Below are 18,433 nucleotides of genomic sequence, written 5' to 3' on the forward strand. Positions count from 1 at the left end.
CGTCCGGTGACCTGTGGCTTTCTTGCTCAAAAATGAAAGGAAAGGCATTTCAAACTTTGGGTTGTTTGGGTTGTTTCCATTTCAGTGGGTGTCAGTGGGAAGGAGGGTAGGTCCCGATCAGGGTGGGTTCAGATTAAGCTAATGGGAATCATCCTTTGTCTTCCACAGAAACTACTTGCACACATCCATATCTACCAAACGAAAAAAAAAAAATATTTGATGTATCTTAACTGTATGCACTCTTTTCCCTACAGACATAGGCTTTAAAGAAAAGATTTCCTTTAAAGGTTTTCACATTGACAGTTCCCTGTGTTGCATCCCTAAGATAAAGATCTAAAAAAAATCTAAACCCTAGATACCATTTAATATTTATTTTGAAGAACGAAAAGCACACTACAATCGAAAATCTTTAATTGGTCTTTGTGTTAATGCATGATAGTAAAATTGCAGATTTTTTTTTTTGGATGGCAAGCATTAAAGACAAGGAGACAGAGAAAGAGAAATGATGGTGAGGAAGGCAATTTGGTGCTGGATAAAATGCCAGAGGTGTTGGATACATTTCAAATCTCGCTGTGGAAAATCTGCCACATGGAGAAGCAAGCATGAAAAAATACATTGGCCTGACATATGCTTATGTATTTATGCAAGTGCAGCTTTTTTCTTTTTTCTTTTTTTGCTGTTGTTCAAGCAGTTTAGGATTAGAATAATTATGCATTCTGGAAAGAGCAAGAAAAATGAGAAAAAAGTCCAGAAAAGTTCAACGTTTATGTTCGAAATGTACTGAAATGAGTTCCCCCACAGATTCACAACCGGTTGGTTTCAACTCAGTCAAGCATCTTGACTGACTGTTTATTCATTTTCTTTGAGTGCAACAGAAAGCATCATTGGGTTCTCAGCACAGTCCAGATGGTTTACTTTCATTTTGAGTGTTTGTGTTACACTTTTTTTCCCCCCCTATTCATTTACTCAAACAAAAAAAAAACTGAAATTATTATTTTTTTCTTCATGTAAATACTTGCATTATCACCTTATTGCACGTCAAGCAGACACTGACAAGAGGACCAATGACAAAAAAAATCTGCAACTAAAAACTTTTTAGTTTACACAAAGGATTTGCGTAACACCTTTACCCAAAAACATGCTAAACAATGTCCTTCCAGAAAGAGCCATTAAGCTCTTCCCTTTGAGGAACAAAAAGAGTTACCGGTTTAATTAGAGCTGATTCATGAAGCTCCCATGGCAGACATTACTGTGGCAGAGTCAGATTACTGTTGCCCCGATTCTCTCAATGGAGATTGAGTTGGTTGACAATGAAAATGTAATTGGGATATTCTGCGAAGCCCCAGAGGTGAAATCTAGCTGACTTAAACCGTTAACTTTGTTCGAGGATGACACTTCAGACACATAATGTGGGCATGCTCTCAGTTCTGCCGTTTTCATCTATCCATTTGGGAGTGTAAGCGGATGTGCTGGATAAAGTGCCAGAGAACGTCTGTGGAGGGAACGGATGACATCTGACATTGTGAAGATATTCAGTCTTGAACAGAAAACCCAACGGTATCCTCCCCCCTCCCCAACCCCCACGGTTAGGTGTTTTTATGGATCCCAATATGTGAGATGTTTATGCATCCCTAATGTAATGTCAGACCTGCATAGGAGTTTTATAAATAACTCGGTTATTTTCAAAAGCCTGAGCCACAGGGCAATTGAAGAAGACATGACACACGAGACTCTGTTTGCATCCCTTCCATTTGCGATGCTTTCAGAAGATGTAAAATCATATCAGATGTACAAAAAAAAATTCTGCAATCTGTCAAACGAGAAAAACAATGGCAAGAATGCATTTGAACAAAACATTTCATCTGCATTGCTGTCATATTTTATTTCTCTTAGTTAACTGTGACAAAAGATAAAAAATCCAGCTAGATAGCTCCAGTCATTGTGCACAATCTAATCTTTGGATGTCTTTTGGCTTCATAAATATGAGAAGTGATTCACTTCTGGGCTGCATAGGGAGGTAGTGGTTAGAACCAGTTCAATGTTAAAATGTCCCCTTCATGTTTGATAAGTTTTCAAATTTTATTTGTCCATTTTACAATATTTCAATCCATTTTTTCCCCCCAACTATCTACTCAACAAGATGCCACAAAATTTATCCACATGTGGTGCGTTCTTTAATGATCATGCAGTCTTATTGTCAGTCAGCTCAATAAAAGTCTGAGAGAAATCACAATATGCAATTACCTCAGAGAGTGAAGGTCAGTGTGGAGTTTGCTGCTTGTTTTCTCTGAGTTTTTTTTTTATGGCTGCTTCGGATTTCTTTCAGTTCAATGTCCTATGTTGTCTCTTACAACAATAAAAAGCACTGAAGTTTAATCATTCCATCTGGATTAGCATGAAGTTCCCTCACCGATTAAACTGTTATGTCCTATAAGAAAGAAAGATGAACTCCACGACCTGAACAGATCTCAACAGGTTCAGAAAATCATTTCAATCTGCACCACGATTAAGTGATAATGTAATGATCCTGCACTGCTAAGACTTTCTAAAGATGAATATCAGACATTTGTTTGAGGTAGAAAAAAAATCACAGTTTTTACCTTCTTTGGCCAATATTAATCAATTGTAAGATAAGAAGAAAAGCAGTGTAAGCTGTGCTGATTTATTATCTCTTTTCCCCCTGATGTTTGGATTGGCCTCACTCCTTCTCACTGAAGAGCTCGTCTTTTATCAGCCAATTCATATCAAACAGAACAACCAAAACAGTTTCATATGATGAACTACATTTCCCTAAATAGGATTCCTAAATGATTTCAGTGTTATATTTTGGAGAATGCTCCCCATTTGTTACAATGATAATAAATATAGTTGAAAAAATGTCTTACTGCAGCAGGTTTGGTTGTTTTGTGGTAATATTACATGTAATGGTCCTTATTACAGCCTGACAATGTGTTTCCATGAATGATGCCATAACTTCAAATGGAAAAAGGATGTTCTATGTACTAAGTTCAACTCAAGTATGAAGTAAGAGAAATAAACATTGTCTCATTACAGGCAGGCCACCCAGCTCAGCTTTCTTGAAACTTGATCCGGATCAGGACTGAACAGCACACCAATCTGGACCGGTGGGGAAAATGCAAATCTGGCATCTAAAAATGTGAAATATTACATAATTGTGTCATTTTTGTGTTTGATATAGCTATCCAAAGTGTACCGTCGCACCTCAGTTGATTTCCGTTACTGGATTTTGCTGAAGGTGAAGTTCAGTTCATTTGTTTATTATTGTATGAGAAGTAAGTTTATCCATAACAACAGGAGAGAAGAGTAATAAAAGGATAATCATCTCACAATTAGTCAAAAGTTAGTTATGTCACCATAACAAAAACAAGACAAAAACACTGACATGCATATTTGTTCACTGTGACATTATTATCCATCACTGACAGCAATGATGTCACTCATACTTCAGCTTTTTCCAGTTTTATATGCGTAATAAAAAGGTATAAATATATATGCAGTATTTGGGTTTATTCTAAAGAAACTCTTATGATATTTTGCTGAGTCTAATATGATTCTTGTTCACATCAATACTCAACATTTAGTATAAAAACTTGGGAATGATTATCTATACTGAAAAAAAAAAAACACAGGTGCCTGAACTTCTTCCAAGTAAGATTTATACACAAACAGAGGCAGACAAATCTGATTACTAGTATATCTGAAGCACAAAGCTGAAAATTAATGAACAAGAAATTGAGCTCTCAGTGGAGGTCTGTTTGATATTTCAAAGATATAAAACACATTTGCGTTCACCATCTTGTCAAAGATATTCATGCACAAGATAATGGCCATGCACTTGCATCCAAGTCTTACATCACCAAGTGCAATGGAAACATTTGGCTGTGGTGGGAGAGAGCAGTAAACACGTTTTCTCCAGAGTTGATGAATCGTGCCTCTTTGTCTGGTAAACTGGTTGAGCTGCTTGGAAATTGTACTTGCTTGACTGATTTGGGTCTGAATTAAAGTTAGTACAGAAGAGCTTATCGGGTTTAGCAGCTTTGCTAAGATTCTTTATTTCAGTGAAGGTCTGGATGTTCCCTCTCCATCTTGTGTATGTAGCACAAAACATAGATTTTATAACTATGTTTTAGATTTTATAACTAGCTTCTGTACTTCTCGTGTACAGAAGCTAGCACCGATGACACTTGTGCTTGTTAAAGTTTGTTGCTTGTCTTACTTCCATACAGAGCACAACATTTAGATGACGCCACAAAAACACTTTTCCACCAACCGCCAAACGTCTAGCTTAGCTGCACCAAGTCACAAAAAAAGAAGAAAGGAGTAAAGAAAAAAAAAGTCAAATTTATTTTTATAGAACATTTCTGAAACCAGGCAGTTCAAGTTTTGCTCTTGGCGCTGCATCATGAAGAACTGAAAGAAAAAGACAAAAACCTCTGCAGAAGATGCTGAGTGCAACTTCCTTCACAAAATGTAAACAAAGATGGAGTGGCATCAGATTTTAGCAGTTGTAGGATTGCTCTTGGCAAAAGATCACAAGCCATTTTTCTCCCTGCAGTGCTGGACTTATGCATTTGTTTTGGTTGCATTTACCCAGAATGCCCTGATCTACAGTCTGCTGCCTGCTTTTGGAGCGGTCTCTGGTCCTCTTGGCGTTCACATATACATTCGAACCGCGACAGAGTTCACTTTAACCAAACCAAGATGGAGGTTTTTATGCAGACCAGAGTTCACTTTTTGGTTCAGTTAGACAATCACACATCCCAAAACAAACTAGAGTTTGTTTTGGGACTCTGAAGTGACTAAACAGGGCCGGTATTAATGCATCATTAGACGGCTGCATACATCCAAATAAAAATAAATGAATCACTTATTTTTTGAAAAGTTTGAAGCTGATTTTAATTTACAAATTTTATTTAAAAAGAAAATGTATTTTATTGCAACAACCAGGTAAAGATGCATAAAAGAAACTAACACAGCATTTTTAAATCTTATTTGAAAAGCTATAAAACTATTCACAAAAGATTTTTATTGAAGACGATTTCTACCCAGTTGCAGAAAGCCTAATGTTTTTTAAAATTAAATTGTTCGCCCATTGAATAACTGTTGCTCAAACACACTCAAATTAACATTCATCTGTGGTCCTCGTTGGTGCTTCCAGTAATTCGCGTGCTGACGTAGTGGAAGACAGCCGAAGTAGATTAAATCAGTACCAGGGAATCAATCGACACTTTTATAAACAAATCTCCACAATTAATACCAGCAGCAAGAAGCCAAACCACCGTATCACTGCGTCTAAAAAGCATAATAAAGATCAAACAGTTAAGTGTTTGATTCTAATCCTGTTTAATGCTGGCAAGCACCTGCACAGCTTCTAAGAAAACGGAGGATGATGAATAAATTATCTTTCTTCATGACTCACCAGTTGTTATCACTGCAGAACAGTCCCAGTCGGGATCAGTTCAGGATAACAACACTCAGACAATGTGAGAGCCAGGAAGAATGGCTGCCTCATGTTTAATTCTCTTGTCTTCTATTGACAGCTCTGTTGCAAACAATTGCAGACCATGCTGTAAGCGTCAGAAACCAGGATAAAGTGCATTAGGGCTGAAGGCACTTCTCTACTGCTAGAACTTCAAAAAGTTTGATTCCTCCAGAGAGGAGCGGAAATACACCCCACAGAGAGGCAGGCATAGTCAAAGAAAACGAAACATGGAAATTCGATGGAACCGGAGAGACGGGGGCCGATCAGACAACGAGAGAAGAGACGGGAGGGAAGGCTGAAACAAAAAGAGTGACAAGCAACAACAAGAGACTGCGATACAAAAAAGGAATTCAAACCAAGCAGCGAGACGAAAAAAGAATCACCAAGGCGGAGTCTGCGACCTGCACTGGTTTTACTAAACATGAACAACCTTTGAACCAGGTGTGATCACAAGGGGAAGATGCACAAATTAAAAGAGAGCACAGATAATGTGAGGCAAGTGTGAAATAGAATGTCAGTACTGAAACAGAAGCAACAAGACGGATGGAAATCCGAAAGAAACGGAGAAAAAAGTGCTAGACAAGACAAAGGTAAACTTTGTGAGAGCTAAAAATGGTAATACAGACTCAGCAGCCTTGAGGGAAAGTAGGAGATTTTTGTATCTTGTGTAAGGTCATAAACTTTGTGATCAAATTTCTGTCAATCCAAATGACAGATAAGGCCTTGGTACTGAAATTCTGAGTGTTTTTGCTGAAAAAGACAAATTGCAATATTTTCCTTGAAGTCCCAGAGCTGAAGTTTCCCCATCTGTCAGTCCGTCTACATGTTTGCCAGTACTGTTCATCAATGTCTGTCAGGTTCGCTGATGTCAAAATTTCTCTCTTCCATTCTTTTTTTTCGGACGTTCCTTTTTCCCCCGAAAGCTTTATCTGATACAGCTTAATATGAGAGGTTAATTGTCTTGCACAGACATTATTTCCTAGTATAGAAGGACAAATTCCTTATTGTTGGATGTCTTAAAAAGAATTATCTTTGTTTTCTTCAAAGTGCTTTAGAACTCTTGCAGGAAATGGAAAATTTAGAAAGTAAAGCATCGTGGGGAAAAAAAACCCCTGACATCACAGGCTCTTCTACTCCATCACAAATAACAGGCCCAACGTCAAAGCACTCTCTGGACAAACAGAATTTTAAATACAGCTCAAACTTTTTATATCTGCACAAATATCTATTTTTTTTAGCATGTTGTACTGGTACTTTCCACTTTAGACCTGATTTCTACAGCAGAAAACCTATGGAAATGTATGTCAGTATTCTGTAAACTGTACATCTGGGAGTTACATTACTAATAGCGACATTTATTATCAATCTTAGCCATTAACTCCTCCTAAATTAGGAACCAGAGTTTACAATAATCTCTTCTATTTTGCAACATATGTTCGATCAAATATTTTGAGAAAAATAAAATCCGGGGCATTTATATTCAGGAGCTTTTATTTCGTGGAAATGATCGCCAAAGGTAAGTAGACAACATAAGGTATTTATTCCAGCACAGCTCAGCAAATGCTTAGTTACACATTCTGAATTGAGTTTGTGTGTAAAAGCGCTTGCAGTGCTGTGCTGTCAACACGAATTAACTCATTTGTACGGCGCAAACAATGTTTGCAAATAAACATACAGCGGGATTTGCATGTTTTGTATCGAAAGCAATCCACACCAAATCCTCACCACTTTGCAGCATCAGTGGGAGCAAAGCAGAGGGATTCACATTCTTGACACATGCAGTTGTGTTGACCGGGCTGTCCAATAAGCTAATGGCCGGGCACTTTGCCCATCTTGTTCTGCCAATCTCACTGAGTGTCAAAGTGACAGTCAGCACCTGTGAGTCTGAAGAACCAGCATCTAAAACACCACAATTTTCCTGATTGTCCCCAAGTGCTACAGAGAGAGAATCACGTAAAAACACACACATGCACACAATACAAGGAAGAAAAGTATATACCTCCTAAGTAGATTTAGTTCAAGTGTTCAAAAGAAAAACATAAACATAAAATTTCAAAACGTACATCTAAAGTTTGTCTGCTGAACGACAAAAAAAAAAGGCTTGTTTCGTAGCTCAGCATTTTCTTCCTTTACACTTCAGCATTCCTGTGAAATGTTGCTGTATAAGGGAAATAGTGTGGCAGAAAAACAAAAGATAATTTATTGATTAGTCCATAAAGGTCTGTTTAAATTGCTTTGCATCATAAACTTTGATGTTTTTATTACATTATAGTGGCCAAAAGGTGTTTTATTTATTTTCTAAGTCACTTCAAGGTGGACAAAAGGCAAACTACTGCATTAAAAGCGAAGTAAAAGAAGGATGCTTGAAGACAGCGTAAGTGTAAGACAGTCATTGTGCTTTGCGTTTTAGATTTACAACTTTTCACAAAGTTACATAAAGACATCTCACTTCCACCTGCCGTATCTCAGTGATGTCGGTTTCTTCTCCACTTCGGGGTCATTCGATTTCACTCACGTTGAAACGTTGGTATTTTCATCTGCACTTGAACTCGGTACCACAGAGGGGGGGGAAAAATTAGTGCATCGATGTCAACAAAACTGGCACTTGTTGCGTGACCTGAAGTGCTCCCAAAAATGAATGAAGCAATTTGTGAAATTTGTTCCCATCTGCCTCCAAGGACGTTCGCTTTCTAAAAGTAATCACTCCGGTGCAGCTGAGCTTACTGAGGGCACAATAAGATAAAATTTCAGCTTCAGAAACATATGTATTGATTTGTTGAGCCACTGCAGGAGCAAAATGAATGAAAGCAGTGGAACATAAACTAGTGAAACTACCAAAGAAAAAGAATAAAGATGATAAAAAAATGTAGGGATTGATTCTTATATAATTTCTTCTTTTCCCCGCTTACAGTTTTACAAAGGTTCTTATTTAGTCATGAAATTAACCCTTATTGTTTCATTATTCTGTAGAAGGATCAGTTTGCAGGTCCACAACATAAGTGAAAGTTTGCATTGAAACTAAATTTCCATATGCTTCACCCTCATCAGCATGGGAGACAGGAAAAGCAGGGCCGATTGAGGAAGTGCAGGTATGAGAAATCAGGTCACCATATCTTTCACCAAGATTCTTTTGATAAGTCGGTCATGTTGGGACTCCTGGATTGAGAAGGTTTAAAATTATATTTGGGCTTTGCTCTGTCCTTGGGTCCTCTCTGACTCTCAGTGTTGTAATATTTATGAATGTTCTTTGTCGACAAGCTGTGGAGGGTTGCAGAGTGCGCCTCAGCCTCTCATTTTCTCACCATGAAAGCCATAATGTACATTGGAGAAAATGCAGCCTTCCACGATATAATAAGTGGAAGAGGGGAGCCTTGGCAGCTATCTCTCAATGCTGCAGCTCAGGAGAAATGACTCCTACTGAATCATCGGTCTGTTTACAGGTATCACCACAAGCCAAACACGGCATTTATTATTTTCCTTTGTGGGGCATCAAAAACCTCGCAGCATATCCATCACTTGCTTTGCTTGCATTTTTTTTTTTTTTCGAACAAAAGTTATGGAATTTGAAAAATTGTGTTGCAGTTTTGTTTTTGTTTTACACACATTGGAAATGTCAAAGTTTCAACCCTAATTGCAAGTGTGCCAGCCTGCCACTTTTTAACAAAAGTTGTTCTTTTACACAATCTGAGTGTGTGTGTGTATATATATATATATATATATATATATATATATATATATATATGATTCCTTTTTATTGCAGGGACATGTCATGTCTTCAGGGGAACTCAAAACATTTGTACAAAACCTTTTGAATTTATGCTCTACAAAATTTGCCGAACTCTTTATTTATTTATTTTTTAAAGCATTGGCTCTTAAATCACACTGTAGAACAAGTAAACGCATAACCAGAAAGGCAGTAGAGATTAGAGATGCTCTCTAAATCCAGCTACCAGAATCAGATTCTCATCAGAATCTAGACATTTTCCTGAAGCCGTCTGGGTCCTTCAGTCTTTACAGCAAGAAGATGCAGATTTTATACAAGTCTCTTTTAAGGTCTTTTAAGTGTCAGCTCAAAAAAGGTTGATGCATTTTGCTAGTTTAGTGGCAACAATTCCAAACAAGATGATTTCAAAGTGGAATATTTCAGAGAATTTCATTCGTTTTGCCATCTAACATCTTAGAGAATGCTTGCAGCAACGGGTGTGGGAGGGTGAATGTTACAGTATTTTCTGGGTGACCAGAGAGAAGCTGTTCTGTTCTTGACAAACTATGAAAGAAACTTAAATGAAAGAAGCAAATTAAATGGTGATGAAATTAACACCAAAGCGATTTCGTACTTTGCATCTGGTCCGTGTCTCTGTTCAGAATGATTTTGTTTAGTTTTGCTTTGTGTTTGTTTTTTGTTTTTTTAAAGAAAGCAGGTTTAATCTTAATATCCCCAATAAGTCATCTTGTCAAAAAAATTTAAAGTTTTTCTATCTCTTCCATTTCTTGTAGTTTTTGTTTTTCTTTTCTCCTGTAGGCTGTTTAAAGGGCTGATGTGGAAAAATGTGGAAAAAAAAACATGATATTCAGGATGTCGGAGGCATAATGGTGGCTTTTCAATGCATCCTGGATTCTACCCAAGTAAATGTGGCAATCTACTTTGCTCTTTGAAACACACTCACACTCCGGTTCTTAATGCAAGATAATACGAGGAAATGTTGCTTTTTAGAGCATACAATTGTTAAAAGACGCAGTGCTCATGATTTGTGGAGTCCTTTTTCCTGTACTTTTCCCCCCACGTCCATATTTTCCCCAAGTAAAAACTTTCAAAGCAACTCTGTACCTCTCTCTGTCCTGTTTAAGTCCACTGGAGAAGACTTCACACCAGAGCCCTGCACTAATGATCACAATATGAACGTGTTCCAACTTTAGCAGCAGCTAATTTGACCAAGTAGATGTTCCAGCTGACTACTCGACCAGAGTCTGAGTGGTGAGCGGCCAAATTAACAAGCAGAAACATGACAGCTGACAAGGACTGAAATTTGAGTGAGTGGAGAAGACGGGAGAAAAAAAAAAGAAAAAGAAAAAAAGGGGAACAGTGCCTCTCTCTAGTCCAATATAAGTATGAGAAAATGTGAGCAGAGGCAAAAAGTACACTGCAAAGTTTGGAGTTTAAGCCTTTGCTGTTTTTCTGTGCTCCCTGCTGTAATTAACCTCATTCCAGCAGGGCTCACCATCTGGGCTCAGTAAAAAGCAAGACTGCAATATGCCTTCACTTTATTGTAAACTCTTCCGGCAGGCCTACACTCACTACAAACAATCGTAGCTTCTGGACGGATGATGAGTTGATCCTAAGGTTGCAGGTTTATGTCACGTTCTTTTTGCCAGGCTTTTTTCTTTTTTTTTTTTTAACTCTTTCCTATAGCAAGCAATTAAAAAGCAGCCAAGTGCATCATGGGTGCTGAAATTTAGGCGTCATAGAGAGAAACACTGTGCTCTGTGCTGTTATCCTATTGTGGTTGTGTTTTCTTTGCTTCTACTGCTCAGCAGGTGCCACACTGAACCTGCAGGTTGAAAGGGTTCGAGTACATCAGGTTTCAGGCTGTAGGAGAAGAAAATATAATTGGGAGACAAGCTGCTGCTCAGCCTAATTTCACATATAGCCCAAAATCCACATTAATGGTAGTTGTGCTTTATTCATACAGCCAAGTTCTGAAATAAACTACCTTTTAGATATTGGTTACACAGCTGATGTTTTTTTTTTTTTTCTCACTGTTGTTTTTTTCCCAAAAATAATCAGTACGGTTCAACGTATTCTATGCCAGTGGGAGGTGATCATGTTGACATAAACAGAATAAAAATTCAAAAGAAGACTGCGAGGCTGATAAATTCTAAAAAAAAATAAAAATAAAAAAATCTAAATAATTACAGTCTCTCTTCTACTTGTCACTGCTTACCAGTTCTTCTCAGAGTTTAACTTTTTCAGCTTAAACTTAGCATCTAAAAGTCTTCACCTGCTGCCATTCTTGGTGTAAAGTGGCATTATTTTCTTAAATATTGGAGCAAACGTGCAGCAAATGTACCTAAAAACATTTGTTTCCCCCATTCACTCCATAGAATTATCATTGAACATAATCATTAGCTTTGGTACTCTTCCTACTTGCTGAAATTCACTAGGAGCTGAAATGCACCAACCTAAACACAAACATGCACTTAGTTTTCATTTACCTTACTTTGCAGTTAACGAACCGATCCAGTACTATCATGTTGCAGTCAGAAACAGATCAAAGTGCTGGTAGCAACAGGGCGATCAGGGCATGAAACAGGGGCCAGCATGAGCTAGAGAAACTGAGTCAATAATGGGAAGAAACAGAAATGGACAGTAAAAACCAGTGAGATTAAATCCTGATGGACGAGTGGAGAATAACGTTATATACAGGTGAGGAGATCAGGTGATCAGGAACAGCTGTGAGAGGGACCAAGCTGCCAGGCTGAGGGAAGGTGAATAATTAGCACAAAGAAGCTGAACCAACAGACAAAGAAAGTACAAAACCAGGGCGGAAAAGAACAATGCTGATCTAACAGAACAAAACCCAATATGGAGAAAGGACATAACATAATAATAAATAAAATAAACTCATAAACAGAAAGGAATGCACAAAATATGGCAAGACTTAATTAGTATAAATGAAATCAATCAAAACACAAACACACCAGGATCAAAACAAATACAGGCTTTGACCTTTTAGATCATTTTCTAAGTGGGAAAATCAAAACAAAACTAAACAGTGAGGCATTCTCCATTTCCCCGAAATCCACAGTTTTTGTCTCGGAGTCTGTGTTGCTGAAAAGCGGTTGAGTTGATTTATCCACATGTACCTTTTCACATGCGAAAGGATGAATAATGAGCCATGTCTGACGCTTAACATGGTGTTAGTGGATGTTAACCATGACAGATTGTGCTGCCACCGGTGACCACGGCTGATCAGTCAGATAGCCCTCACCTCTCCACTCCTCAATTATTTCACAGCCACATGAGCCTGCAGACGGCAATAAATCTCACGTCTGATTTCAGGCGGCTGATTTCTCTGCTAATGTCACGGATGCTACAATCTGAATGTGTCAAATGCATGTTTTTCTTCCCCAGACAACAATGAGTCTACGGTTGAAATATTGTACTTGTTTTGTCTAAGTCTGTGAATTTTCATGCTCCAGCATGTTCATCTGCAGTCACATTGGAGAAAGTAGATCCAGCAAAAAATGTAATAGATTAAAGAGTCTTTTGCAGGATTGTTTGCCTAAAGTATTAGTAATCAAAATATCTAGAAATTCATGTTCGATATTTATTGTTTTAAATGTAGATTTATCCTCCTAGACTGCATCTCAGCAGATTTAGCAAAAATATTCAGGAGAAAAAACTTTGACGTTTTTGAACAATTTTTTTTTTAGCCTAATTAGTCAGTAAACTGGAGACTTGGTTATACACATTTAATAAGCAAAAGTCTGCACTAAACAAATACCGGCTTTGGATATTTTCCAAATCGGTGTTGGAAAATATTCCAACACCGATTTTAGCAACAAAAAAAAAAAAAAAGAAAAGCAAATGTGAAAATTGACATCCCCAAAGAGCACACAAAACTTTTCTTTAAAAAAAAAAAAACTTGAAAACTGTCAAGAAACCAAAATAAATCCTGCAGTGTGTGCTCTTGCCCAACTGAAAATATAAAGAGCAATTGCTCTCTGTCACATTCTCTGCAATTTCAAAACAGTCACTCTGAGATTATTATTATTTTACCTTTTTTTTTTTTCAAATAAGGTGAATGCAGGTGTTTAAAAATTGGCACATTTATAATTTTTTTTCTCTCTCTTTTCTAGATATCTGTCAAACACTCTTGGGGATGTGTTACAGCCGCTGATTTCAATGACTAGCCTGGTTTCCAGGTAGTTCTCTCCTTAAAATGTCACCATGCTAACACCTGCCTTTGCCAGCACAGTGAACTAATTCCACGGCACAGTATGCAGGCGTGACATACTGCCCTGGAACAGGCAGCCGGGCTCACACACTGCTCTCAGCTGCCAAATTAAATGCTGTCACGTTATTGTGGCTGCAAAGCTGCTGATCCAGAGATCCGGAGTGCACTAACTCCACACACAGAGGAGCTGTGACTAGAGTCCCTCTTTAAGGATTCGTTCTTTTTTTTTTTCCCGTTTGAAAACGACCGAATAATTAATTAAAACATTTCATAAACAGGATAAAAATGTTAGATACACTTTAAAACAAACTGAAATCTATTTCTTTTATCCATTAGGTAAGGATTTAAATCAGTTGCATAGACAAGCATTTAAACAGTTGCTGAATAATTATTGTCTCCAAAAACGTTCATCGATTCAATTTATGCAAAGTGCTACCCCCATTTTTTGAATTGATTAGCATTACAAGACTTGATCACAGAGCTTTGCTTAATGTGATTAAAGAGAAAATCCATCAAAACTGATCTTTCTCGAAGATTAACGACACTGGGTGGAAAAAGAATGAGGAGAGAGAAAACAAGGGGGTGAAGAGGTAGAAATAACTGGCAGAAAAGTTTTCAGTTTTGTGCCGTGAAACAAGGACATGCAAAAATATGAGGTGAGCTGCACAGAAAATATTGAGGAGGTGGTGATGGGGAGACAAAAAAAATAAAAATCAGAAGGCTAATTAATAACCTCTAAATATAAGCTTTTTCCATTGGTCTTTCATGAATAAAACAACATTTCATGAGCTACTAACTTTTGCCTTTTTTTATTCAATTAGTTAAATTTGCCTTAAACTCTTTGGTGTTCAACACAAATTAGCAGAATAGCTCATTTTGAACACTTGGAGAGTGTTCAAAATTAGACTCTGTTGAATGTTGAAGAGGTGATGAGGCTGAAACAATGATCACACCAAATGAAAATCTGTACCAGCGGATAAAGACTGAAGTCACAATCAAACGGCCAAAGAACAAGAATACAGAAAAGTTCATCAGTCAAGCAGTTCATTTTTATTGTGTACTTTTCTCAAGGCAAATGGTTGCTATCGAGGCATACTCTGATTCAATGTGTAAAGTCCTGATAATTGTTTCATTTGTTCCTAACAGAGCACTGTGCTCTCAGACTGCAGGTTTGCAAGCGGATGCTAGAGTATCTAAAAGTACTGAAGGTCGATCATTTAGAGTTCAGGTCCTGTCATGTGGAACCTGTTCTAAGTTTTAGACACCCTGTCTACTTTTAAGGTTCAAAATGTTCCTTTTTCATGAAGCTCATAGTTACATCAGTTTAGGCTGTGCTGAGCGATCTCTGATCTCTGGAGCACAAACTGACCACTTCTGCTCACTCTGCTACATCCTCCTCCTCCTCCTCCTCCTCCCCCTCTCCGGTGTTGCATTATTTGCTGTTTTGTCAGCTTTTAGCTGCATGTTCTCTCCAGTTTCCTCCCTACAGAAGCTACACCTGGTCTGGCGTTCTGTTCAGATGTGACACCTTCCCCTGAGGGAGGCGTCAACTAAGCTCCTGCCGCTGCCAACAATTTAACGTTCTCCTCCTATAGATGATGTACTTGGCCCGGTTAGCCTTGTCTCTCCCCCCTACAAAGCATTTAGCTGAGCTTTTTTTGCATGCACACTTTTAACCTTTTGTCTTTAAAGTTTTGACCAATCCAGAGCTTGTCTGCTTTGCTGTGTTTCTCTCCTACTTAAACTCGCTAAAGGAGCCACTACTACCAATGATGTGTTACTTTTCTTTAACATAGAAAATACTCCTGGATCAGTAGCTTTTTTTTTTCTATGTATGCTCTGTGTTCTCAAAAATCAGTCGGTTGTGGCAGATGTCCGTTCACACTGAGCCAGGTTCTTTCCTGTTAAAAGGGAGTTTTCCTCTCCACTGTCGCTACATGCAGGCTTATTATGAGGAAAGTCAATGACATAGATTATCCACTATCGCTACAAGTTAATCCAGATGATGTAAATGCTGCAAATCAATGACTTGGAAACTATTGGATCTCCTTAGACAGAATAATTTTTTTAAACCAATTTGAATAATAAACTGACCTTGACTGTGTTGTTTGATGACTACAATCAATATGTTTCCCTTTTCTTCGTGAAGCATGTTTTGACTGATGCGACTCCAGAGTCACTTACACTCTAAGTGGGAGAGCTGCTACTGTACAAGCATATTTTAGAAACATTTTAAATCTAAAATAAAATAATTATGGAATTTAGCATCTTTTACCCTCAATTAGCAACGTTGGCATAGCTAGAATTACTAGGGTTGTCTTTGAGTGTATGTCAAGGAAAATCTCCATCATCATCCTAACTTTGGGATTCCCAAAATCCTGTCAGCGTTTCCACATCCAGTAAACTTTGACAGTCTTCCTACATCTGCTAAACAACTATACAACTATGACATCTAACACAGTAAAATTATTGGAATGGATAAAATGTTTTTTGTTTTTTTTTTCAAAGGGAAAGGTAAATTTTAAAGCCACCAAAGCTGTTTTCTAATGTGGACATTTCCAGTAAGAACAGAATAAATCTCACCAGGGCCCCCTAAGCTTAATCTTTTTCCCTCAAGGTTGCTCACTGCGCCACGAAAATCCTCAACCTCAATACGTGCATGGAAATCTACACCATTACCAACGGAGCTCCTCCGCAGACTGTGACAGGCTCCTCTTACTTCTCAGTGTGCTGCAGTTTCATGCAGACTTATGCTCAGGAGAGTTTCTCGGTTAGGTCAATGTTGTTTTGGTCACTTCACAAAATATACTGCTGAAGTACAATGTATTGTCAAAAAACTCATATAATTGGGTAGAAAAAAATAGCATGTGCTTGAAAAATGGGGGTTTAGCTCTAGGCTATGAGTAAAAGTTATGGAAAATCTATACATGAAAAAGCTACAGATCAAATTTCACCACATTTTAGAACTAGAAAACCTACAAAACTTGAATGTATGAAACAAATCATAATTAATGTTTCCTCTGAATTTCAAGTCATATTAAGGTAAGGAACAACTCAAATCTAAGCGGTTAGGTCAGAGTTCAGGCAATGAGTTCATCAGCTAGCTCAAAAAAGACACAGAAACCAGACCCAGAGGTGTAGAGCTACCAGGTAATAAATTGCTTTTACTTTTGTCTTTTTTCTAACCTGTCAGTGTAACCACAACAGACTCTGTTCTCAGAATAATGTTTTGACAGCTACATTACTATAGTGCAGTTTAACATTCACAACTAAGGCATGAACTGATAAAGTGGAGAAAAGTCAGATTGGCACAAACCTCAGACTGCTTTGCTAAAACAACATAGGATATACTGGACAGAGTAATGATGCTGGTCAGAACTGGAGCAGAAATGACATTTATCAGAGTGATGCCAGAATGTTAGTGTTTGGAATTAGAGTTTTTGTCACAACTGTTCATTCACCAATGTGGTATTAAAGGTAGAATGGGCTCAACCAAAAGAACTTTTAAATCCCTGGATAAGTGCCGGTTTGTTTAGTCTCTAAACTGCAACACAACAGGAGTTCTCTTGACTTCCTCCTGCCAAGTGGGTAAATCTTCATAGAAATATTCATTCAGTGATCTAAAATTCCAACTGTAGGCTTGCCTCATGACTTTTGCCTTGGGTGTTTATTGCCATTAATATCTCAATTATTCATTCTAAAAGTTGAGGCAATAACTCTTATGCAACGTTTATCATTGTTCTGAATTTTTTTTGTCTCTCACACTTTTTCACACTTCAATTTCAGACATAGAAATAAACATAACCATTAAGAGCAACTAGCCTGAGCACAATTGAGGAAAAATATGTAAAATCAATGATTCATGCCCTTAAAGTTAAAACAACAATTTAAGCGGTTATAATTGGATGGAGCTTAATGAATTAACAGACACAATGTGGTTCTTTAACACTCACTGAGATAACCGGTTTTGCCCACCATCGCAGGAAGAAAAACTAAATGCATTAACCAAAAATGACAGCAAAAATACAAGAACAGACATTTCTGTGAGTTTGTGGACTATTTAAAAAGGATTCAAACGTTAGAGTCTGAGCCAACAGTTACATGTTTGCTCGTTTCTTTTGAAAAACAATAGCAGCAGTAATCTGCTGAGACACTCAAACACCCGGACACATGCTGTGGTTTTGAGCACTCTACTTTCACAGCTCTTATAAAGTTTTGCGTGCCATTATATTTTACACAATTAAAATGAGCAAACATGTTTGTGCTCCCTCTTGGCATTTAGCAAAGGAAATGGGGACAAAAGAAATAAAGTGGGAGGACAAAAAAGCATCAGTATATTTCCAAGTCGCACTGCTGTGCTTTGTAAAAACATTTTCCTCTAAAATAGTAACAAAATGCAACTAATTGGTCACAGCCTGGTGTCTTGACATAGCTTAAAACAATGAATGAGTTAATAACAATGAGTTACTTTCATGCTTGCAACAGAACCAGATCCATGTTGAAAAAGTGCTCATGAGTTCAGCTCTGGCAGTAAAAACAGAGAAATGTTTTTAGAGCTACTTTGTGAAGCGGAGCATCAATTGCAGGAGATGAAGGCAGAACTTTTGGTATTGATAAGACTGCAAATGTGTATTTAATTAGATACTAAATATGCTTATTGATTCTAAGAAATCATTTTGATGTTCAGGGGTCTGTTTGCCCATTGCATTTTCTTTTTTCTCCCCAAAAAGAATGAGTGATTGGAGTAGAAACAAATATCCTTTATTATCCCGCAATGGGGACATTTCTATGCAACAGCAGCAAAGTGACAGACAATCAAAGCTGGTAGATTCTCACAAAGACAGAAATATACACTGTATAAAAACAAAATAAAAATGCTGGAAGATAAGGGTAAAAATTCAACATAAATACTGTGTAGTTTAAAAAAAAATGTGTCTATAAATGATGTGCAACTGAATATCAGCAATGAACT

This window comes from Poecilia formosa, unplaced genomic scaffold, assembly GCF_000485575.1.
Source record: "Poecilia formosa unplaced genomic scaffold, Poecilia_formosa-5.1.2 Scaffold274, whole genome shotgun sequence".
Taxonomy (NCBI): Eukaryota; Metazoa; Chordata; class Actinopteri; order Cyprinodontiformes; family Poeciliidae; genus Poecilia; species Poecilia formosa.